Source organism: Pogoniulus pusillus, chromosome 6, assembly GCF_015220805.1.
Source record: "Pogoniulus pusillus isolate bPogPus1 chromosome 6, bPogPus1.pri, whole genome shotgun sequence".
Taxonomy (NCBI): Eukaryota; Metazoa; Chordata; class Aves; order Piciformes; family Lybiidae; genus Pogoniulus; species Pogoniulus pusillus.
Genome location: NC_087269.1, coordinates 25,903,686 through 25,928,157, shown reverse-complemented (window position 1 = coordinate 25,928,157; position 24,472 = coordinate 25,903,686). Strand labels below are relative to the sequence as shown.

At 46.3% G+C, this 24,472-nt stretch overlaps 1 protein-coding gene across 8 annotated transcripts in view; it reads left to right on the top strand.

The window, feature by feature from the left end:
* PCDH15 (protocadherin related 15) overlaps positions 1 to 24,472 on the top strand; it is a 1,224,756-nt gene that overhangs the window by 591,830 nt on the left and 608,454 nt on the right. For 7 of the 8 annotated variants that reach the window (XM_064145009.1, XM_064145013.1, XM_064145002.1 and 4 more), the window contains one exon: positions 23,358 to 23,421. The exons of the other annotated variant lie outside the window; for it this stretch is intronic. The gene's annotated coding sequence lies outside the window, so the exon portion shown is untranslated. The remainder of the gene's footprint in view (positions 1 to 23,357; positions 23,422 to 24,472) is intronic. 8 annotated transcript variants of the gene reach the window in all.

Genomic DNA, 24,472 nt, shown 5'->3' with positions numbered 1-24,472 from the left:
TGCTGGCACAGGTTGCTCAAGGTCCTGTCCAACCTGGCCTTGAACACCTCCAGGGAGGGGGCATCTGCAGCCTCCCGGGCAACCTGTGGCAGTGTCTCAGCACTCTCACTGTGAAGAATTTCTTCCTAATATCCATTCTCAATCTCCCCTCTTCCTGCTCAAAGGGCTTGTCTCTTGTACTATCACTACAGCCCTTGTGAGACGTCCCTCCCCAACTCTCCTGTAAAACCAGTCTGGTACCGATGCTTTCCTTTACCTTGTCCAAGCTGAACAGCCCCAGCTCCCTTCAGCTTGTCCCTCTAGGGGAGGAACTTATCATAGAACCATAGACTCAACCAGGTTGGAAGAGACCTCCAAGCTTGCCGGCATTGCATCTGGGATAAAATGGCTCTGGGTTCACCAGTGTGGCCAGATGGTCATTCCCCGCTTTATGTCCCTGTTGCAGTGAGTTATGTGCTTTCTTGCAAGAGGCGTGCACAGCTCACTTAGGTTAGGATTGGTACATGTGCATAGCTCCAGTTGGTCCAGGGGTTACTGGCATGGCATGGATAGGTGACATTACCATAACAATCTGTAGGGTCACCCCCTAGGCTGGCTAACCCAGCCCTCTTGGGCTGGCTAACTCTGCCCATATGCAACTGGCACTCCACCCCCTGCAACTGCATGTCGGGGGAGCTACCCAGTGCCTGGTATCTTAGGTCCCAAGATGGACATATGGACACTTCCCAGCATGGGTTGTTTATGTTTATCATTTCATGTCCTGACAAAAAAAATCTCTCCACACAAGCTCATCCAGTCCAACCTAGCACCCAGCCCTGTCCAGTCAACTAGATCATGGCACTAAGTGCCTCATCCAGGCTTTGCTTCAAGACCTCCAGGCATGGCGACTCCACCACCTCCCTGAGCAGCCCATTCCAATGCCAATCACTCTCTCTGCCTACAACTTCCTCCTCACATCCAGCCTAGACATCCCCTGGCACAACTTGAGACTGTGTCCCTTTGCTCTGTTGCTGGTTGCCTGGCAGAAGAACCCAACCCCACCTGGCTACAGCCTCCCTTCAGGTAGTTGTAGAGAGCAATGAGGTCTGCCCTGAGCCTCCTCTTCTTCAGGCTGAACTCATCCCTCTGCTCATCTTCATGGCCCATTTCCTAGTTTGCAGCTGTTCCTTTTCACTTCTTCAGCTTTTAGAGTAGCAAAAATTCTGTATTAGGAACAATTTGGATTTAACCCACTAGCAGCAGACAGACATTGTCTCCAGAAATAACTGCAATGAGTCATGGAAACATTCTATTTTTGACTCAGCTTTCTACAAAAGCTCAGTCATCTTTTATGACCAGTTGTGAACCTGCAATTATATTTGCTTTTATAAATATATGTAAATGCAATTAGGAACTGCTCTTAGCATTTGCCTTTTTAAAGCTGCTGGTTTTATTTGGATAAAAGGATCTGCAGGCAACTTGGGTTTACAAAGAATGGAGTCATCTTCACACTTGCACGTTAGCATTAGCTTCTCAGTTTAGTCTTGTGAACCACAACAGCAGAGCAGGCCAATGCACAGACATCTCACACACACAGAATGATGGGGGTTGGAAAACACCTCTGGAGATCATCTAGTCCAGCCCTTCTGTTAAAGCAGGGGCATCTGCAGCAGCTTGCCCATGATCACAGTGGCCAGGTGGGTTTGGAGTCTCTGTCCAGAGAATGAGGCTCCAGAACCTCTCTGGGCAGCCTGCTCCAAGGCTTCAGCACCCTGACAGCAAATAAGTGTGTTCAAACCACCTCATGTTCAGATAAAACTTCCTGGGTTTTAGTCTGTGCCTGATGCTCCTTGTCCTGTCCCTGGGAACCACTGAGAAGAGTCTCCCCCTCATCCTCTTGACTTCCCACCCTTTAGCTCTTGTTGAGCATTGAGATGATTCATTCTTGGACTGTTGTTCTCCAGGCTAAACAGCCCCAGGTCTTGCAGCCCTTTCTTCTTAGAGAGGTCCACCAGTCCCCTCAGCCTCTTTGTGGCCTCCATATTAATAGTTCCTTGTCTCTCTTAAAGTTCTCATGCCTGCTTTGAATTTCCCAAGCGATCACCTCAGATCATTTTCTCCCTCCCACATAATCACCGAGAGTTTCCTTGTCACCACTGAAAGCCAGGGCTGACACATGTTTCTGTCTCAGTGGAATACAATGACTTCTGCATAGTCCTCACCTGGGTGGAGGCAATGCAAAGCACAAATGCAAGCTGACAGTGAGTGGCTGGAGAACAGCCCTGAGAAGAGGGACCTGGGGGTGCTGGTGGATGAGAAGCTAAACAGGAGCCAGCAGTGTGCACTTGCAGCCCAGAAAGCCAAGCAGAGCCTGGGCTGCAGTAGGAGAAGTGTGGCTAGCAGGGCCAGGGAGGTGATTCTCCCCCTCTACTGTGCTCTGCTGAGACCTCACCTGGAGTACTGCATCCAGTTCTGGAGCCCCCATTACAAGAAGGATGTGGAGATGCTGGAGCATGTCCAGAGAAAGGCCAGGAGGATGCTGAGAGGACTGGAGCAGCTCTGCTGTGAGGACAGACTGAAAGAGTTGGGGCTGCTCACTCTGGAGAAGAGGAGGTTCCCAGGTAACCTTCTTGTGGCCTTCCAGTATCTGAAGGGGACCTCCAAAAAACCTGGGGAGTGACATTTTGGGCTGTCAGGGAGTGCCAGGACTGGGGGGAATGGAGCAAAGCTGGAGCTGGGGAGATTCAGGCTGGACGTGAGGAGGAAGTTGTTCAGCATAAGAGTGGTGAGAGGCTGGAATGGGTAGCCCAGGGAGGTGGTTGAGGCCCCTTGCCTGGAGGTGTTTAAGGCCAGGCTGGCTGAGGCTGTGTGCAGCCTGCTCTAGGGTAGGGTGTCCCTGGGCATGGCAGGGGGGTTAGAACTAGATGATCCTTGTGGTCCATTCCAACCCTGACTGATTCTATGATTCTATGTTTCTATGATGTCAAGGTTTCATTAATGTAATTGTAACCATTACCATAAGTGATGCATACCAGAGGTTAACAAATGAGAGAAGTTATTTGGTGGGACACAAATTGACCAGAATCTTTGTGGTCATAGATTGAAACAGGGAGAATCCTGCTGGATCTTAGGAGGCAAACACCCCATTCAATTCTCCATGAGGATATTAGGCACTGGATAGCTGTCCCTGGAAGATTTTAGGATTGCTTGGAGCAGAGCTCCTGATGTGATAGGAGGATCCTACCCTGAGCAGGAGCTTAGAAGTAGAGAATCCTGAGATCCCTGAAAGGTGTCTGTGAGTCTGTGGTAGAAAGGAGAGGGAGAGGGTAATGTACTGGTCACACTGTGCATGTAGCGTGTGGTAGTTTGGCTTGCTGGCCACAAGGATTAGTCTTTCTCTGAGCAGCAAAGTCCTTTGCATTAGCTACAGTTGCAGCAAACCTTCTTGTGCCAATAGAAAAAAAAAACAACCAAAAACCCAAACAAACTAAACCAACAAAGCCCAATAACAACAAAACCCCAAACAGGGTTTTGTTGAGTTTGTTTGTTTGTTTGTTTGTTTCCTCCAGGAGTGTCTCAACAATCTTGATAAGGATGTAACAGCAGAATTAATACTAAGATGTTCTTCTAATGTTTTCCTTTCCATCCCAGCATCCAGTATAGAACCATAGTAAGTGTTGTAAGGGACCTCCAGAGTCAAATGCCCCTGCCAAAGCAGCATCGCCTGGGGCAGACCACACAGGGACACATCCAAATGGGTCTTGAAAGTCTCCAGAGAAGGGGACTCCACAACCTCTTTGGGCAGCCTGCTCCAGTGCTCCAGCACTCTTACATTAGAGTTTTAACTCGTGTTGAGATGGAACTTCCTGGGTTCCATTTTGCCTCCCACCCTATCATAGGTCACCACTGAAAAGAGACTGGCTCCTTCTTGCTCCCCACCCTTCAGATTAATGATGTCTTCTCTCTGTCTGCTCTTTTGCAGGCTAAACAGCCCCAGGTCTCTCAGCCTCTCCTCATCAAATACATGTTTCAGCCCCTTCATCATCCTTGTAGCCTCCTTTGGACAGTTTGCAGTAGTTCCCTGTTCCTCTTGAACAGGTGAGCGCAGAACTGGACACAATCCTCCAGGATGTGACCTCACCATGTTAGACTAAAGGGGGAAGGAGAATCTGCCTTGACCTGCTGGCCACACTGTTCTTAATGTACCTTGCTTCAATCTTTACCTTCTGTGGATTGTAAAATAATGAGGAAATTTAGCAGTGAATGTTGCTATTAAAGACAGAGTAGAAGGAGAAATTATTGCCAGTGTTTAGAGGTGCAAAACTGAGAAACTGAAGTGCAGAGGAGTTTGCATAGAGCAGTCCATCCAGGTCAAAAACTCTCCACCACTTGCACTGAATTTGTAGGGCTAAAGAAGACATCCAGTTTGTGTTTTCTCTGCTGTTGTTGAAGAATCACAGAGCTCAAATGTGAAGATCTTCTCCAGAAGGGAGAGTTAATATTTATAGAGAGGTTTCTGGCAGGGGATTTAGGACAGCTGTCTGCTGGAAGTTTGGCTATGCTCTCCAGAGATTTTTCTACTTTCTGTTGTTTGTTTGGTTGTCTTTCAAACTCTGCCTCTCCAGGGACTTCATCTGCACCAGCTCAACACCAAGGTACTGCAGCATGTTTTATTAGAGTCTGCTGTGGATGGATTTTGTTTAGGGACAGAATTTGCATCACATTGTCAAAGGGAGTTTGATGCCTGGAGGTGGACACTGTTGCTCTGTCATTTTCTGTGGTGGCTTAATGCTTTGTCAACAAATCTCAAGACTGCCTTTCCTTAAAATGAGAGAAGTGTAGCAGAGAGGAGTATGTTTTTCTGTCAATTCACTGAGATATGCAAGTACTTGGACTTTGCCAAGTGCAAGGTCCAGCACCTGGGTGGGGGCAATCCCAAGCAGAAATACAGGCTGAGTGAGAAGTGGCTCGAGAGCAGTCTGGAGGAGGAGGACCTGGGGATCTGAGCTGATGAATAACTCTCCATGAACTGTCAATGGTCACTGGCAGCTCACCAGGCAGCTGTGTGCTGGGCTGCATCCAAGACAAGGAGAGCAGCAGCACAGGGAGGGGATTCTGCCCCTCTGCTCTGCTGTGGAGTGCATTTACAAGGGCTTGTGGTGACAGGCCATGGGACAATGGCTTTGATCTGGAAGAGGAGAGATTTAGACTGGAGATTGGGAAGAAATTCTTGGCAGAATTCTGCCCCTGTAATCAGCACTGGTCAAGCCACACCTCGAGTTCTGTGTCCAGTTCTGGGCCCCTCAATTCAAGAGACATGTTGAGATGCTTGAACATGTTCAGAGAAGGGCGATGAAGCTGGTGAGGGGCCTGGAACATAGCCCTGTGAAGAGAGGCTGTTGGAGCTAGGGATGTGCAGCTTGGAGAAGAGGAGGCTTGAGGCAGACCTCATTGCTGTCTACAACTACCTGAAAGGAGGTTGTAACCAGGTGGGGCTGGTCTCTTCTCCCAGGCACCCAGTGACAGAAGAGGAAGACACCATCCCAAACTGCACCAGGGCAGGTTTAGGCTGGATGTTAGGAAGAAGTTCTACATGGAAAGAGTGATTGGCATTTGCATGGGCTGCTCAGGGAGGTGGTGGAGTCACCTACTCTGGAGGTGTTTAAAAAGAGGCTGGATGAGGCACTTAGTGCCATGGTGTAGTTGATTGGACAGGGCTGGGTGATAGTTTGAACTGGATAAGCTTGGAGATCTCTTCTAACGTGTCTGCTTCTATGATTCTATACTAATTAAAATATTGAGTTAATAATCCTGAAAGTGCTGCAGCAAAATAGGCTGTAATTGGGTTAGCAAGAAGCAAGTTTCTTGTACTAGAAATAACATTTGTAGATTATTATAGATAGAAATAAACTATAACTATGTTGAGAAACAGTTCAGTGCATATACAGGGCTATAAATAGGACACAAAAACTACAGGACATGTCATAGAATCAGGGAACTGTTGAGGCTGGAAGACACCTTTGAGATTCAGTCCAACCCTCTGCCTAGAGCTCACAATTGTGCCACTACTAACAAGACACTGACAATAAACCAAATCCCTCTGCAGCACACATGCATCTTGTAAATCTCTCCAGGGATGATGACTCCACCACTTCCCTGGGCAGCCTGTTCCAGTGCCTGAGAACTCTTTCTGGGAAGATTTTTTTCCTAATAAGCAACCCAAACCTTCCTCGGCACAAACTCAGGCCATTTCCTCTTGTCCTGTCACTTTTTACTAGCAAGAAGCGACCGACCCTCACTTGGTTCCAACCTTTCAGGGAGCTGCAGAGAGCAGTGAGGTCTCCCTTCAGCCGCCTTTTGTCTGGACTAAGCAACCCCAGGTCCCTCAGCTGCTCCTCAGCAGCCCTGTTGTCCAGATCTCTCACCAGCCTCACTGCACTTCTCTGGACCTGTTCCAGCACCTCAACATTCTTCTTAGAATCATAGAATCAACCAGATTGGAAGAGACCTCCAAAATCACCCAGTTCTACATATCACCCAGCCTATCACCAGGCTTTTCTTGAACACATCTAGGGATGGTGACTCCACCACCTCCCTAGGCAGACTATTCCAATGCCAATCACTCTCTCTGACAACAACTTCCTCCTACCATTCACCCTAGACCTGCCCTGGCACAACTTGAGACTCTGTCCCCTTGTTCTGTTGCTGCCTGCCTGGCAGAATGAGGGGCACAAAACTGAACCCAGTATTTGAGGTGTGGCCTCACCAGTGTCCAGTAGAGGGAAAGAATCAGATCCCTAGACCTGCCAGACATGCTTATGCTGTGACAGGGCAAAGGGCAGTGGATGCAAACAAGAACCCAGGATGTTCCATCAGAACATGAGGGAAAACTTTTCCATGAGGGTGCTGGAGCCCAGGAGCAGACTGCACAGAGAGGTTGTGGATTCTCCTTCTCTGGAGGAGAACTTCAAGACTTTCAAGACTTGTCTGGATGTGTTCCTGTGTGGCCTACCCTAGGTGATGCTGCTTTAGCAGATGGGTGAGTCTCTGTGATTTCCAAAGGTCTCTTTCCAACCTCTACTATTCCGTGATACTTCTCTGTACCTTTGCCTGTATGAATTGGAATATGGAAATGAGAGTGACTTCAATAAAGTGATGTGATGGTTTGGGTGTTACCTGCCCCCCTATACTTAAGAAAATCACCCAGACTAGACTCAACCGAGCTGGAAATTGAAGAATGAAGCTTTCTATTTCCAGTTTAGCACAATCTACAAACAGGGATTTACAATAGATACAGCTAGAGACAGAAATAGACAAGGTAAAAAGTAATACAGAAACACAACAGCCCTCCCAGAAACCATAGTCACCAGGAGGGGTTCCCAACCACCCTTCCACCTCCTTCCCACCCTCTACCTTATCCCAGACTTTGCCTTATGTTCAAGGTGAGTTTGGAGAATCATCCCAGGGAGGTTAGGAAGCAGAAGTATTAGTTATACAGAGAGTAGGTTAGGGAGAGAAGGGAGGTAGCCAGAGCCAGAGAGCAACTCTGTTATCTATATTTATGTTCTTGTTTTCATACCTCTCAGCAAGCCTATGAGTGCAGCAGACATCACCATTGTTTCCTTTTCACAGCCTAGCATCTACTTCCTCTCACTAAAATATCTCAGCTAGGCTTAATCTAGTACAAGTAAGGTTTTGATGTTTGTTCTTACAGAAATTCTGCTTTATGAATGGGGATGAGATCATCCAGTCAAACCTATCACACAGTCAACTAGACCATGACACTAAATGCCCCAGCCAGGCTTAGGTTCAACACCTCCAGGGATGGCAACTCCACCACCTCCCTGGGCAGCCCATTCCAATGCCAATCACTCTCTCTGACAACAACTTCCTCCTCACATCCACCCTAGACCTGCCCTGGCACAACTTGAGACTGTGTCCCCTTGTTCTGTTGCTGCTTGTCTGGCAGAAGAGACCAACTCCCACCTGGCTACAACCTTCAAGTAGCTGCAGACAGCAATGAGGTCTGCCCTGAGCCTTCTCTTCTGCAGGCTGCACACCCCCAGCTCCCTCAGCCTCTCCTCACAGGGCTGTGCTCCAGGCCTCTCACCAACTTTGTTGCACTTCTCTGGACACCTTCCAGCACCTCAACATCTCTCTTGAACTGAGGAGCCCAGAACTAGACACAGCACGCAAGCTGTGGCCAGATCAGTGGTGAGTACAAGGGAAGAACCTCCCTTGTCCTACTGGCCACACTGTTGCTGATCCAGGCCAGGATGCCATTGGCTCTCTTGGCCACCTGGGCACACTGCTGCCTCATGTTCAGCTACTACCTACCAGTACCCCCAGGACCCTTTCTTTCCGGCTGCTCTCAGCCACTCTGTCCCCAGCCAGCAATCCTTTCCCCTCAGCACCTCTTAGTAACATAAAAAACACTGAAAACTCTGAGATAGTAAGAGCCAAGCCTGCTCTAGGCTCTGGGTTAAATTAGCCTTTTACCAAGAGGCAGCTAGGTGGAAACTGTTGATGTTTGTCGTTCATAATGTCAACTGTAAGCAGCAGGTATTAATATAATGAAAAAAGTTGGATTTCTGCCAAGAATAAATTAGGGTTTTAAAAGTGTAAAATGAATGCCTCTCTTTCAAGACTGAAGGATTGCTTGTGGGAAAAATCCTTATTTTCTCATTTGCCTTTATTTAATTAGGGAAATAGAAAAGTAGAGGTTTAGTAACTTACGGCAAAGGAAGGCAGGGAAGAAAATCTAAATTAACACTGCATTAAAATGTGGCACTTGTTTGGTTTGGGTTTGGGTTTTTTTAAGTTCTTCCACTCTCCTTAGCTTTAAAACACAGGAATTCTTACATATGAGGTCAGTAATTTGACCTGATGATCTTATATGTCTTATATAACCTAAACCAAGAGAGTAAATGGCATCCTGGCCTGGATCAGGAGCAGTGTGGCCATCAGGGCAAGGGAGGTTATTCTGCCCCTATGCTTAACACTGGTCAGGCCACACCTTGAGTTCTGTGCTACTCAATTCAAGAGAGATGTTGAGGTGCTGGAAGGTGTCCACAGAAGGGCAACGAAGCTGGGGAGAGGCCTGGAGCACAGCCCTGTGAGGAGAGGCTGAGGGAGCTGGGGGTGTGCAGCCTGCAGAAGAGGAGGCTTAGGAGTGACCTCATTGCTGTCTACAACTACCTGAAGGGAAGCTGTAGCCAGGTGGGGTTGGTCTCTTCTGCCAGGCACACAGCAACAGAACAAGGGGACACAGCCTCAAGTTGTGGCAGGGGAGGTCTAGGCTGGATGTGAGGAGGAAGTTGTTGTCAGAGAGAGTGATTGGCATTGGAATGGGCTGCCCAGGGAGGTGGTGGAGTCCCTGGAGGTGTTGAAGCAAAGCCTGGATGAGGCACTTAATGCCATGGTCTGGGTGATTGGACAGGACTGGGTGCTAGGTTGGACTGGATGAGCTTGGAGATCTCTTCCCACCTGGTTGGTTCTATGATATTTCAGAATTCTCTCTTAATTTGGCTTTGAATCACTCTTTCTTTACTTCCTTGAAGCTGCATGATGAACACAAAAGTCAAATGAATCTGCAGTCCCAATCTGGGCTGTGCATGAAGTGCAGGTAACCAGTTTATCTAATCCACACCATCTGAACTTTAAGCACCTAATCCAGTTACATGTATATCAATTACCCTCTGATTGTCAATTATCAAGTTATCCTGTTAGGGAAGTAAGCACATATGCTGCAGGTTTTCAGTCATCAAATATTTTAGCCTGTCCTTTAGCAAATATTTGGCCTCAAAGTTCATTTTCAGTAATCAATGGAAAAAAAAGCAAACCGAAAGCAGATTCCTTACACATTCCCACGAGCACAGACAGAGGAAATCAGTGTTCATTTTTCCTAACATGGTTTAGACTGGATAGGAAGAAGAAATTATTGACAATGAGGGTGGTGAGACACTGGAACAGATTGCTCATGGATGTTGTGGATACCCCTTCCCTGGAGGTATTTAAGGCCAGGGTGGATGAGGCTTTGGTCAGCCTGGTCTAGGGGAAGGTGTCCCTGCTCATGGCAAGGATTTGGAACTAGATGATCTTGAAGATGCCTTCCAACCCAAACCATTCTATGATTCTATGCTTCTTCATTTCTGAGCACTTTCAGCATTCATTTTGATCCTGTTTTTTTTTCTCTGAAGGTTCTTGGGTCACTCCCTGCCATTGCCTTCTTCACTTGTTTCTAGTGTCATAAATATCAGGCACAAACTGGTGTTCATGCAAGTTAAGGCTTTAATAAAGTTGCAGGAATCAAGCAATGTACAGGCCTGGGTGCGAGGAGAGACTCTTATCTACCCCAATGCACGACCTTTGCCTTCAGTTTTCTCTTTTTATACCCTATTCTATTACATATTTACTAAGTTCTAAGAAAAGGTTGGGTTTTCTTTATCAGTTCTTAGGAATGTGAGATGTCTCTTCCACACAGGCCTCCTTTTATCCGGTGGTCCCTCTGGTAATGTTTGATGAAGTAAGGGGTCTTGCTTAAGTGTCTTCCTCATGAACTTCAAAGTCCTGGTTCTTCTATTTGCTCATACAGGAAAGGTGGCACCAGGAGGAATGCATTTCCATTTAAATATGCAAAAGACTATCTCTTCCACATGCCTCCCTCCTTCGCCAATCTAATTACTCTAAGCTTATTGAGATGGTGGTGCAAGCAGGAATGCAGTTTCATTCAAATACCCCCCTTCCTCCTTTTCTGTGACCTCTTGCCACGAATTGATCGGATCAAACATATGATTCTATATATTTCTCACACTAGTAACTTGCATGGAAGTCCTCCTGTCTCCAGTTTCTGCCTGCTATCAGAGTGTATAGCTTGCCTGTGCTGCAAGAACCCATTACAGAGTCATAGAATGGGTTGTGTTGGAAGGGTCCTGAAAAATCATCTGGTTCCAGCCCCCGTGCGATGGGCAAGGGCACCTACTAGTCCACTTTGCTCAAGGTCTACCCTGCCTTTGAACACTTACAGCTTTGGACTTTTTATCACTTTGAGCCTCCACAGCTTCTCTGGACAACTAATGGTAGTGAAACTATCTTCTCTGGAGGGAAACACAACATTTTACCCTGTAGTAAGATAAAAGCAGGAATTCCATCATGTGGAGATAAGGAAAAATCATAGAATCATGGAATCAACCAGGCTAAAAGAGACCTCCAAGATCATCCTGTGAAAGATCATCCTGAAAAAAATGCCTGTGTTGCATCTAGATTTTTAATCTGATCCAAAATCCTGCCCTAGAAAAACAGAGCGAGCTGCCACAAAATTACAGGTGGTGAAGTTTTGAATTTGACTTGTAAAGATTCATGATCACACAATTGATATAGGGTTTTATTTTATATTCATCTATTCCCCCCGCCCATGCAGACACGGGAGTGAAGGAATCCCTGCACATCACATTGGTATTCAGGCACTGTGGATTTCTTTTATTCCATATGCGGATCGTCTTGAGGAGTAACTCCTTGGGCCTGTACAAAGCCCTGGGGGAATTAAAGGCTCTGGTTTTTGTTTTCTGCGGGCAGGTACTAAGCTCTAATAATAGCTGTTAAAGTATCCTCTTCCTTCTCTTTCATTAAGAGAAGATTGAGGCCAGGCTTAGATCACTTAACAAGAGACATTAGCAAATGAGTTGGTGCAGAAGGTCCCCCGTAAAAGGCTTTTTGTGGCTGTGATGTCCTGCAGCAATTTCAGGATTGTTTTGTGCCAAGAAAGGATCCTCTAAAATGCAGAGAAGATTCCTTTGGAGAGGGAGCTCTTCTGTCACCTGCACCATGTCCATAGGAGGGGTTCAGTGTGTTACAGAATCTGTGTGATTTCAAATCGGCTTTAGAGGCGTTAGTATGTTTTAGAATCTAAAGCCTTTTATACGGAACAAGGAGAAATCTGCCCTGGTAGTGTCTGTAATCCCTGAATCTGTGGGGGATATGAATGCTTGCTAGTTGGTGTGTGAAAAGAGGAAAATTAACTTTAAATTCTGCTCTTCCCTTCCAGCTTGCAGAATCAGTTCTGCTGCTCCTTATTAACTGGTCTCCAGAAGAGCAGAGCACTAAACTTCTCCAAGTTCTTCTAAACCACTCTTTAGATCTAAGAAAAAATTGGTGTTCTCTTGGTGCTGTGACTAAAAGAATGTGGGTTGTGAATTGGGAGCATCTCCTTTAGAGCTTTCATTAACTGTAAGAGGTCTAAAACTACCTCAGGTGATGGTTGTGCAACCTGCTGTGTCTGCTCAGGGCAAGAGGAGGAGGTTAGAAGAGCTCAGAAGTTTCAGACTGAGAGGTACAGAGGGTGCTGCCCTAAGAGAGAAAATAAAATAGAGTGGGGCCACCTGTTACAGAGTTGGAGTTTAGGCAGAGAGATGAGGAAAAAGGCTGAGTATTCATTTAGTGGCCATGGTGGGTTTGTGTTGATGGCTGGACTTCATGATTATAGAATCATGGAATGGTCTGGGTCCTTAAAGATCCATATAGTTCAAACCCCCTGCCATGGGCAGGGCCACCTTCCACTAGACCAGGTTGCTCAAAGCCTCATCCAACCTGGCCTTCAACACCTCCACAGCCTCTACAAGCAACCTATTGCAGTGTCTCACTACCCTCATACTAAAGAACTTCCTAATGTCCAATCTTAATCTGCCCCTCTCTAGTTCAAAGCCATTGCCCCTCATCCTACTGCTCCAAGCCACTGTGAAAACTCCCTCATCAGCTTTATTGTAGGCCTCCATCAGTTACTGGAAGACTGTACTAAGCCTACTCTAAGACCCTGGAGCCTCCTTTTCTCCAGGCTGGACAGTTCCAGCTCTTTCAGCCTGTCCCCATAGGGGAGGTTCTCCAGCCCTCTGATCATCTTTGTGACCTCTTCTGGACCTACTCCAGCAGTTCCCTGTTCTCCTCATGCTGGTGGCCCTAGAACTGGACACAGTTCTCCAGATGGGGTTTCACGACAGCAGAGGGACAGCATTCCCACCCTGTCTTGATCACCCTGCTTTTGATGCAGCCCAGCACACAGCTGCCTGCTGGGCTGCCAGCAACCATTGCTGGCTCATGTGGAGTTTGTCATCAGCTGACACCCTCAAGTCCTCCTCATCCAGACTGCTCTGGAGCCGTTTCTCACCCAACCTATGTTGTGCTTGGGATTGTCCCAGTGCAGTTGTAGGACCTTGCATTTGACTTTGTTGAACTTCATTAGGCTAATACAGGCCTGCCTCTCCAGCCTGTTTTAGAGGTCTTTTTCAACCAAAACAATTCTATGATCCTATGATTCAGGGTTTCTGCAGGTAGAAGCATCTGTGTGCTTTTCTGGCTCTGCTGAAGGTGCTCAGGTTATACTACTTTTGTAAGTAGATCACATCTAAAGCTGCAGCTCCTTTTAGTCATCACAAGCCCTTGCAAGGTCTTCTTCAGAGTTGCAATTTTTCCAGAAAGGAGCAGTAATTATAAACCAGAAAGCTGACTTCTATGAATATTTCAGGGTGAAACCTTTCTTGGACTCTGTAGTGACATTAGTGACATTGACAGTGCCATTTATACATGATTTAACCTCTTTTAAGCCTCCTGAAATGTCCCACCCAACCAATCCTTGGCCACAGCTTACCCCTGCCCTGAAGCCTAAGGCTTACTTGGTGTTGAGGAAGGTCCTCAAAGCTTATCCTGTTTATCTCACAGCCTCCTAGGAGGTAGGGTTGAAAGAGATCTGAAACAGAGACTCTCCATACGAAAGTTTCAGCCAGAGGCATTACTTTTCTTTAGATCATAACATTTTTTTCAGAAGAGGCTGTAGGGAAATATAATTCTTGAGTTAAGGTCATAGAACCATAGAATGCATCATTTTGGAAGGGATCCTCAAAGATCCTCTTGTCCAACCTCCCTGCAGTGAGCAGGGACATCTCCAGCTAGATCAGGATGCTGTCCTAGCAAACCTTCAGGAGCCAGGGAGTCACTTGTGCTCCTTTCTCAATTTCTCAAGAGGGCTATCAGGGTGCCTTTCTCCTGGAGTGACACTGTCTTGTCACAACTCAGGTCACCCCTGAGCCTTCTCTTCTCCAGGATTGTTTAGCTTGTAGAAGAGGAGGCTCAGGGCAGACCTCATTGCTGAAGGGAGGCTGTAGCCAAGTGGGATTGGGCTCTTCTGCCAGGCACCCAGCAACAGAACAAGGGGACACAGACTCAAGTTGTGCCAGGGCAGGTCTAGGCTGGATGTTAGGAGGAAGTTGTTGTCAGAGAGAGTGATTGGCATTGGAATGGGCTGCCCAGGGAGGTGGTGGAGTTGCCATCCCTGGAGGTGTTGAATCCAAACCTGGCTGAGGCACTTAGTGCCATGGTCTAGTTGATTGGACAGGGCTGGGTGCAAGGATGGACTGGATCATCTTGGAGATCTCTTCCCACCTGGTTGATTCTATGTTTCTATGAACTGCCTGTATCTTTGCTATTCTTCAGCATATTTCTTGTTCATGTTATATTTAACCCCAGAGCAGAGATTTCTTTGTTACTCAGTGGATGTTGTTATCGCTGTATCCCCAAAACCCACCTGCCCCAAGTTTCTCCCTGTGCCAGCTTGTGTGATTACACAGAACTATACCCAAGGGCTCATCCTAAGGCAAGACAGTGACTCATTCTTTCTTCTTATAAATAGCATCCAGAAAGCTGAATAGAGGAAGGAAACAATGAGCATAAGGATTACAAAATACTCTCATTCTTCACAAGTCAGTTTTAGACAAAAATCAACATTTGTTCATGGTTTTAAAAGACCTCCATCCTCATTAGGAGGAGCATTATTGTTGCTACAACTATTTTTACACAGTGCATTAGATTTGGATTATTTTTAGATTAAATCAAAAGCTTTAAATTGGGAGTTAATGGTTGTAAAAGGATTGTCTCTGGATCCTTGCATGGAGATGCTTCATTGCTTTGCAGACATGAAGGACTTCTTATGGGCTCCTCTCCCTCTACCTCTCCCTCTCCCCTTCTCTCCTATTTTCTCCTCTCTCCCCTTCTCTCCCCTTTTCTCCCCTCTCCCCTCCCCTCCCTTCTGCAATGCCAAGTTGTTTGCACAACAGCTTTCATAACCCAATTCCTGTTGTGTTTTTAAGACCTAAGAGGTTGTACATACAAACAGGCACTGGCAAAAGAAGGCAAGGAATGTTTATGCAGACTTTCAACTGGTCCTTAAAGCAGAGGAGTCAATGTGAGAGTCTAGGTGAGGTCTGAGGGGATACATACATCTACCCTCCACCTTTTCCTATGCTCACTGTGACTTTTTCAGCTGTGGCAAGCTCTTTATGTCCTGATTGTGACTCACTTTACTTCACTGTAGACTCTCTCTGCCTGTTTTGTTCACTGGTATTTTTTATGTTTGTGAAGACAGAAGTTTTGAATCTTCTGTAAGAGAATTTGTTCTCTAGGGGTAGGAAGTCAGCTTCCATTCTTCACTGTGACTGTCTGTGATTTGTAAAAGCAAGTGCTCCATAAAACAACAGCATGGAGGGAAATGTGATGGGTTCTAGGTTATGAACAGCAAAGCTCTGAGCAAGTTAACTGGCAGGAGGTAACATAAATCAGGCAGCCAGAATGGCCAAAGTTTTTGGTGAAGGCAGCATGTCAGTGAGGATGATTGCTCTTACAAGGGAAAGAAAACACTTCCCTCTTCTTCTCCTGAAGAGAAGCTTGCTACTGTATGCCAGCAACTGTCACAGAGTTACCTACCCATGTGTGTAAGAATCATAGAATCAATCGGGGTTGGAAGGGACTGCAAGGATCACCTAGTTCCAACCCCCCTGTCATGGGCAAGGACACCCTACCCTAGAGCAGGCTGCACACAGCCTCAGCCAGCCTGGCCGTAAACACCTCCAGCCATGGGGCCTCAACCACCTCCCTGGGCAACCACTCTTATGCTGAACAACTTCCTCCTCACATCCAGTCTGAAACAGGGAAGCCCCTGAGTGCTGCTGTGACAAAGGTAATTCCCAGGGGAAGGACCCTCCTGTCTTTGTCTTGCTACAGTCCAGAATGTGGCACTTCATAGAAAACAAAGATTCTCTTCGTCAAGTTTAATCGCTTAAAATAGCAAATGGCATAAGAAACTTCTGTGGTGGACGTAATACCATGGAGATCTTTGGTGAAATGCACAGCTTCAGCACTCATCATCCTGCAAATTCTCCTCCTGACTGACATTTTTCATTACTCATCTTCACCTAAAAGTGAATTTGGGTGGAGAGGTTGCACTATTTTTTTTCTCCTGTATTACCAAAGTGTTTTATCTCCCCACTATAAATAAATGTCCCTGAGCAAAACTGTCTGAACTCTTTGATGTTGCTTTGCAGAGAAAGGCCTGGTAAATCACTGTCTATTAGGGAGAGCTTTCCCTGGGTTTTAAAGAAACAAAACTATTTCTTCCATCTCCCTTAACAAAGAGTGTGGAGTTAATTAGAACTGAGGACTTCTGCCATGACTTAGTCTGTGTTCTTACCACCTTTCTGGAAGTGTTGTTTCTCTTCTATATCAAGCTGCTTTAATGGCCTTGGTGGTCACAGATTGGTTGGACTCAATGATTTTAGAGGTCTCTTTATAGCTAGAACAGTTCAATAATTCCAGGATCCAAAGTTCTCCTCAGCAGGATACTCACTTCTTAGTATTTTGATTTGAATTAATAACATTTATTTGCAGTGAGTATGTTGGCTTGCAGAAATGATCAAATGAATGTGTCCAGAGAAGGGCAATGAAGCTGGTGAGGGGCCTGGAGCACAGCTCTTTGAGGAGAGGCTAAGGGAGCTGGGGGTGTGCAGCCTGGAGAAGAGGAGGCTCAGGGGTGATCTGCTATTGGAATGGGCTGCCCAGGGAGGTAGTGGAGTCACTGTCCCTGAAGGTGTCCAAGAAAAGCCTGGATGAGGCACTTAGTGCCATGATCTAGTTGATTGGACAGGGCTGGGTGATAGATTGGACTGGATGATCTTGGAGGTCTTTTCCAACCTGGTTGATTCTATGATTCTATGATTACATTGCTGTCCACAACTACCTGAAGGGAGGCTGTAGCCAGGTGGGGTTGGGCACCATCAACAGAGCAAGGGGACACAGTCTCAAGTTGTGCTGCAGGAGGTCTAGGCTGGATGTGAGGAGGAAGTTGTTGTCAGAGAGAGTGATTGGCATTGGAATGGGCTGCCCAGGCAAATGGAGGAGTCATCATCCTTGGAGATGTTGAAGAAATGTGTAGACATGGTACTTGGGGACACATGGTTTAGTGACCATGGTGGTGCTGGGTTGATGGTTGGACTTGATGATCTTAGAGATCTCTTCCAGCTGGAACAATTCTCTGATTCTATGAATATTTATTGCCAGATAATTTGAATTCAGTGCAATGCAAACAAAATCTCATTATTTTTCATTAACAAGCCTCTGCCTCATTAGATCATGACTGGTAACAATCTGATATTTGAGGTCAGCTGCCATTATCAGCAAGAATTCAAAATAGTTCCAGTGGTTCCCGTTTTGAGTTTATTGAATATGATTTGTCATTATTCTTAATCTGCGCTCAGAAGCAATGGCTAATAGATGAGTGGAGCAGCAGGAAAATGTGCTGCATCATCTGTGTTCTCTCATAGCTCAGATGTGGTTTTTATGCTGTGTTTGATGTTGGCCTGGTAATCACAGCCTCATAGAATGTCGGGGGGGGAAGGGACCTCAGAATTTCATCCAGTCCAAACCCCCTACCAGAGCAGGATTACCTATGCCAGATCACACAGGAGTGTGTCCAGGTGTATTTTGAATATCTCCAGAGAGATAGACTCCACACCCACCCTGGGCAGCCTGTTCCAGGGTTCTGTCACCCTCACAGGGTTAAAATTCCTCCTCATGTGCCATGGTCTAGCCTTGAGCTCTGTGGTAAAGGGTTGGACTTGATGATCTGTGAGGTCTCTTCCAACCCTGATGATACTGTGATACTGTAAATACTGTGAAACATCCTATGCCTCAGCTTCCACTCCTTGTCCTGTCGTTGGGTGTCACCCAGCAGAGCCTGGCTCCAGCCTCCTGGCACTCACCCTTTACACACTTATAAACGTTGATGAAATCACCTTTCAGTCTCTGCTCCAAGATAAAGAGCCCCAGCTCGCTCAGGCTCTTCTTGAAAGAGAGATGTTCCATTCCCTTAACGTTGTTGCCAGTACACATACAAGTCTCAAAAGTACATCAGATGGATAAATGAGTCTGGTTTGACTTGCGTACTGAGGGTGTTACAGGAATTATCTCTGCAACCTGGACTAACTCCATTCCACATCTGCAGTATGGTGTCCAGTTCTGGGCTCCCCAGTTCAAGAGAAACACAAAACTACTGGAGAGCGTCCAGCAGAGGCTGTGAAGGTGGTGCAGGGACTGGAACATCTGTCTGGGGCTGTTGAGGCTGGAGGGGAACAGCCTGAGGGGGGATCTCATTAATGTTCATAAATATCTGAAGGGCAAGTGTCAAAAAGAAGGGGCCAGGCCTTTTTCAGTGCTATCCTGTGATAGGACAAGGGGTAATGGGTGTGAACTGGTACACAGGTAGTTCAACATGAGGAAAAACATCTTTCCTGCAGAGGTGCTGGAGCACTGAAACAGGGTACCCAAAGAGGTTGTGAGGTGTTCTCTGGAGTCTTTCAAGTCCCACCTGTATGTGTTCCTGTGTGGCCTGCAGTAGGTGATCTTGTTTTGGCAGGGAGGTTGGACTTGATGATCTCTGGAGGTCCCTTCCTGGCATCCAGTACTAAGCATGTCTTTTTTTGGCCCTGTTCAAGGCTCTGAAAAGCCTGAACATCAGCATGTGCTGAATGGTGCATACCTAGGAACATTCAGTGCCAGGTTGCTTTTCTTTTTTCCTAGATGTCTTTCAGCATGTGGCTGAAAATTGTCTTCTAAATTACTTGGCTTCTGTTAGCAGAGCACAGAGATTGAACAAAGCTCAGCAGTCCCTCTGGTTTCTTAGAATCACAGAATCTTTTTGGTCGTATGAAACAAAGCTTTAAGATCATTGACTCTGACCATTAACCCATCACTACCAGTTCACCACTAAACCATGTCCCTAAGTACCATATCTCTAGGGCCCTTAAATCCCTCCAGGCACTCCACCATTTTGCTGGGCATCCTGTTCCATAGCTTGACAACCCCTTGGGAGAAGAAATTTTTCCTACTTGCATTCTGAGAGCTGAAGAGCATCTGGGCCAGATCCTCAGTCACTGGTTTTCAGGATGAGCTCTCCGTATGTCATTCCTCAGTGTGTCAGAACACCTGGAATCTGTGCTGACAAAAGGGCTGGGGCATCCCTGAGCTGTCTCAGCCCATAAGGGTCTCCTTCCAGATGTTGGCATGCTTATGAAAGTGTTTTAGTCTTTGTAGGTAATTCTGCCCTGTATATGTGTCACAAGAAGTGGAAATAGAATCATAGAATCAGTCAGGGTTGGAAGAGACCACAAGAATCATCTAGTTCCACCCCCCCTGACATAGGCAGGCACACCCTGCCTTAGATAGAATCATAGAATCAGCCAGGTTGGGGGAGACTTCCAAGATCATCCAGTTCAACCTAGCACCCAGGCCTATCCAGTCAATTAGACCATGGCACTAAGTGCCTCATCCAGGCTTTACTTCAACACCTCCAGGGATGGCAACTCCACCACCTCCCTGGGCAGCCCATTCCAATGCCAATCACTCTCTCTGCCAACAACTTCCTCCTAACATCAAGCCTAGACCTTCCCTGGCACAACTTGAGTCTGTGTCCCCTTGTTCTATTGCTGCTTGCCTGGCAGAAGAGACAAACCCCACCTGCCTACAGATCAGGCTGGCCATAGTAATATGTAATGTCTAAACAATGAAACACTGGCACAGATTTCCCAGAGGTGGTGGAAGGCCTGTCCCAGGTCAGGTTTGATAGTCTCTGAGCAGCCTGCTCTAATTGAAGATGTCCCTCTTGGTTGCATGGAGTTGGACTAGGTGGCACTGAAAGGTCCCTTCCAGCCTAAACCAGTCTGTGATTCTACAAATCTATGTGAAAGGCATGCTCTGAAGGATATTTCTGGAAAACCATAGGTGTAGAAAAGCTAACAGAGAGCTGGCAGTCAAATGTGGGAATTCTGTATGGTTTGGAAAAGCTGAGTGTTTACATGATTGTGTTCGGAAAGAAGGAGAAAAATGCCAGCAGGGCAGAAGAGTATTCCACTGAATTCAGAATGTGACTGCTGAGACATGAGCAGCTGAAAGAAGTGCTCCAAAAGATTCAATGAGGAGGAAAATGCATGCAAAAGGAGGTGGGTACACAGCCTAGAGAGTGGTAGAGGAGGGCAGGAAAAAGTGAAGATCATCCAAGTACAGCAGAGAAGGAAGAGTTTCCAAGAGAGATGTTCCAAGGACAGAAGGAGGAAAGGAGCAAAGGGTAGGAACCACTGGGTAGGCAAAGAGGAAGCAGAATCAGGATCTGGAAAACTGGGGAATGGAGGGCAAGGAGAAACAAAGATGAGGTTTAGAGCTAGTTGAAGCATTGGTGCAGATATGACAAGAGTGGAGAAAGAAGAGTTAAGGGAAAGTACCAGGGGAGTCAGCAAGAAAGCAGACAATGTGGATAAGAAAGGATTAGGCTTAGAGCAAGGGAGCTATTTTGATTAAGACAAATTATGTGAGCATAATTAGCATTTAGGAGGGAGAGAGAAAAGGCATTGTTGACATCTGGACCATGTTTTGAATTATATTTTCAAGATAAAATATAAATATTAGTAAAAGGAAAATATTACTGAACTGTGGTCTCCATCTGGCCACTTGTATTTGGTAATTACAGCATGAGAGAGTGAAGGAGAGCTTTGAAGAGGACAGAGATGTGCTTCTGCAAGAAAATCTGCACAAGTGGCTTCATACATACAGTGAGATGAGGGAACACAAAACTAAGGGCAGATGGAAGGTGAAAGCCAGAACTGCTGGTAGAGCATCAGTACAGCTTTCTTCCTTCTTTTTTTGTCTCGCATGAGAGGGCCTATTAGTGGTGTTGCTAAACAGTTCTTTTCTTTTGGCACAGGGATTTCAGGCAGCAGATCACTGAAGCACATGCTGTCATGGACAGGGACACCCTACCCTAGATCAGGCTGCCCACAGACTCATCCAGCCTGGCCTTAAACACCTCCAGCCATGAGGCAACCCATTCCAGCCTCTCACCACTCTCATGCTGAACAACTTCCTCTTCACCTCCAGACTGAATCTCCCCACTTCCAGCATTGCTCCATTCCCCCTAGTCCTGTCACTCCCTGACAGCCTAAAAATTCCTTGCCCAGCTTTTTAGTAGGCCCTTTCAGATGCTGGAACCTGCCTTCCTCTTACTCCTGTTCTAGCCTTGGTGTATACTTGGAGACATCTTTTTTCCTATCTTGTAGATGTTGTTCCTAAGAGTTGCTTGGTTCACTCAAACATCAGTGGTGCTGTCGTGGAGGCAGGGAATTAATGTGGCAGAGTCAGGAATTATAAAAATAGAATGATTTTATTTTCCTGGAACCCTGCCCCCAAACTATATGCAAAATTAGTTTAGTTTATTACAAGATTCAGTTCACTCAGGAATTTCTTCTAAAAGGATCATATATATAAATTTAGATATTTAGGAAGTCAGGAAATGGAAAAGGCTAAGCTATAAACACAGCTTTACCCCACTATCAGTCAGGCTGAGCAGAAGATTAAGGGAGCAGCCTTCTGATGCTGCAGGCAATATCCAATCATATAGATCCACGCTGCAGAAGCCCTTAGGCAAGTGGCAGAGCTGCCAAACTCAGAAATATCTCAAGCACTTCTTCCTGAGTGGGATGCTTGTGGAACAATGCTGCATTCACAGCAGCAGGGGAGAGCCAAAACCTCTAGGGTCCCGAGTCTGAGAGGCATCCAGGAAGTTGGCTACTGATAGAGTTTGAGAGGGGGCAGTCCGGATACCAACAGCTCTCTCTCAAAGGATCCCAGGGCTTGCCAAGCCTGCAGGTGTGCACAGAAGGGTGCAAAGTGGGGAGAACCATCCAAAAGCAGGGACGGGATAAAACCAGGAACCATCCAAAAACAGGGACAGTCCAGTCATGGCAGGAACCTGTCCTGCCCAGTGGCAGGGGACTCTCGAGGCAGGAACCCCTGCTCTATTTATCCTTTTTCTAGACAAAGTGTCCATTTACCATTTATAATGGGCTTGAAAACCCAGCCAACCTCCAGCCCGATTCCAGCACGGGCTTCCACACGGGTCAGCCCACATGCAGAAAGGCATCCCTGGCTGCCCTACTAGAAGCCTGCAGTTCAGGGGTGGGGGAAGCAGTTTCAACTCCTTCTTCTCCCTCAGGTCCGTGCTTTTTGAGTTTGGTGACCAGAATGTCAAGCACTTTACACAAGTCCACGTAGATGACATCAGTTGTTCTTCCCTTATCCTTGTTCTTCCCTTATCCACTGATGCTGTAACTAAATCATTGAAAGCCACCAAACAGGTCAGGCATGATTTGCACTTGGTGAAGCCATGTCACTTACCACCAATCACCTCTTCTTCAGGAGGATCTGCTCCATATCCTGCCAGGACATGATCTTGCCTTGCCTTCTCCCCTTGGAGATGGAAAACAGACAAGGAGGTTAACTGCAAAAGCTTTTAAACTAGAATGTTAATCATACTGGCCTTTTGTTGTTTGTTTGTAGTGCTTAAAAATCTCAGGTCCATCTGAAATATTTTGTTTCCTGTAAGAGCTGAATCAACATAAAAATGAATTTGGGGAATACTTTAGGGTATTCTTAATCCATCTTTGATCTTTCAATAGACTTTAAACATGTTTCCGTTAACTTCCACAGTGCTGCACAATGCTTCTCTTTCTGAGAGCTTCTTGACCCTTGCTCTAAGTCTATCACATCATAACACATTAACATAGAAATGATTCTGAGAGGTGAAGCTGAAGGCACTGAGTGCTTACACGCTTCTTTCCTCAACTGGATAAGAAATGGGAAGAAAAATACTTGATATACACATTGTAGATGTTTTATATTGTACCATATCTAGCCAGAAGATCAACAATTTCCAACAGTAAATAAATACCAGCTATGCTGAGCATTTTAAGAAGGAAATACTGCCAGCTTCAGGAAAGAATCAGAAAAGCTGGACATTCAGGGCTATGTGGAGAGGCCAAATACCTGCATCCTTTCTGCTCCTCTGACCTCCAGTCAATCTGCTCCGGCCAGGTGCAGGATAAGCTGATTTGCACTAGAAAGATAATTATTTGCTCTCTGCTCCAATATTGGATATGCCTCAGTGTTGTGAAAAATGGAACTGCTACCATTGTGTGGAACTGGTGCCTAAGTCTCTTTTTTTCTTTAATCCTCAGGAGTCTAATCAAAAGCAGCGTGACCAAGTCAAGGGAGATGATTCTGTCCCTCTACTCTGCTCAGGTGAGACCTTAACTTGAGCTCTGCATCCAGTTCTGACAGATGTGAAACTTTTGAAACAGGTCCAGAAAAGGTCACAAAGATGATCAGAGGTCTGGAGAACCTCCTCTATGGAGACAGACTGAGAGAGTTGGGGCTGTCCAGCCCAGAGCAGAGATGGCTCCAGGGAAAACTTAGAGCAGCCTTCCAGTATCTGAAGTGGGCTATAAAAAAGCCGTGGAGGGATTTTTCCAAGGCCCTGTAGTGACAAGACAAAGGGCAATGGCTTTGAGCTGAAAGAAGGGAGATTGAGACTGGAGATGAGGAAGAAATTCTTTAGAGTGAGGGTGGTGAGACACTGGAACAGGTTGCCCAGAGGGTTGTGGATGCCCCCTCTCTGGAGGTGCTCAAGGCCAGGTTGGACAGGGCCTTGGGCAACTCATGTAGTGTAAGATGATTACGGCCGGGGATTGGAACTAGATGATCTTTAAGGTCCCTTCCAAACCAAACCAATCTGTGAATCTATAATCATTAAAATCCCTTCTACATCAAACTGTTTTATGATTCTAATGGAGACTCAGAATTGCAGCAGTGTGAGCTTGTGGTTGTATTTTAAGACTCTCATCCTAAATATTCATGCTTGAATACATTGCAACAATTGAATTACAACACTGTGAAGAAAGAAAAGAGCAGCCTCAGAGTCATGTCAGTTGGTGCTTTTTTGGAAAGCTAAAAAAGTTGTTTTGGAAGTGACCCTAGGTCCAGAACTGAGAGAACAAGGGGTGTGGGGCTAAGTGGGCAATTCTCTTCTGCCAGTTCTTGCACAGGCTGTTGGATGGGCTGTTTGCAGTTTGTGGAGATGTGTATTTGAGGTGGGCAAAGGAGCACTTCTCTGACATCATCTTTTGCTTGGAACCTGTCACTAGTAATTATTTTGGTCTTCTCTGTTTTATGAGGAGAAGTAGACTGGGAGAAAGGGAAGAACTGAAATATATGGTAAAGATGTGGAATGGGCTGCCCAGGGTGGTGGTGGAGTTGCCATCCCTGCAGGTGTTGAAGCAAAGCCTGGATGAGG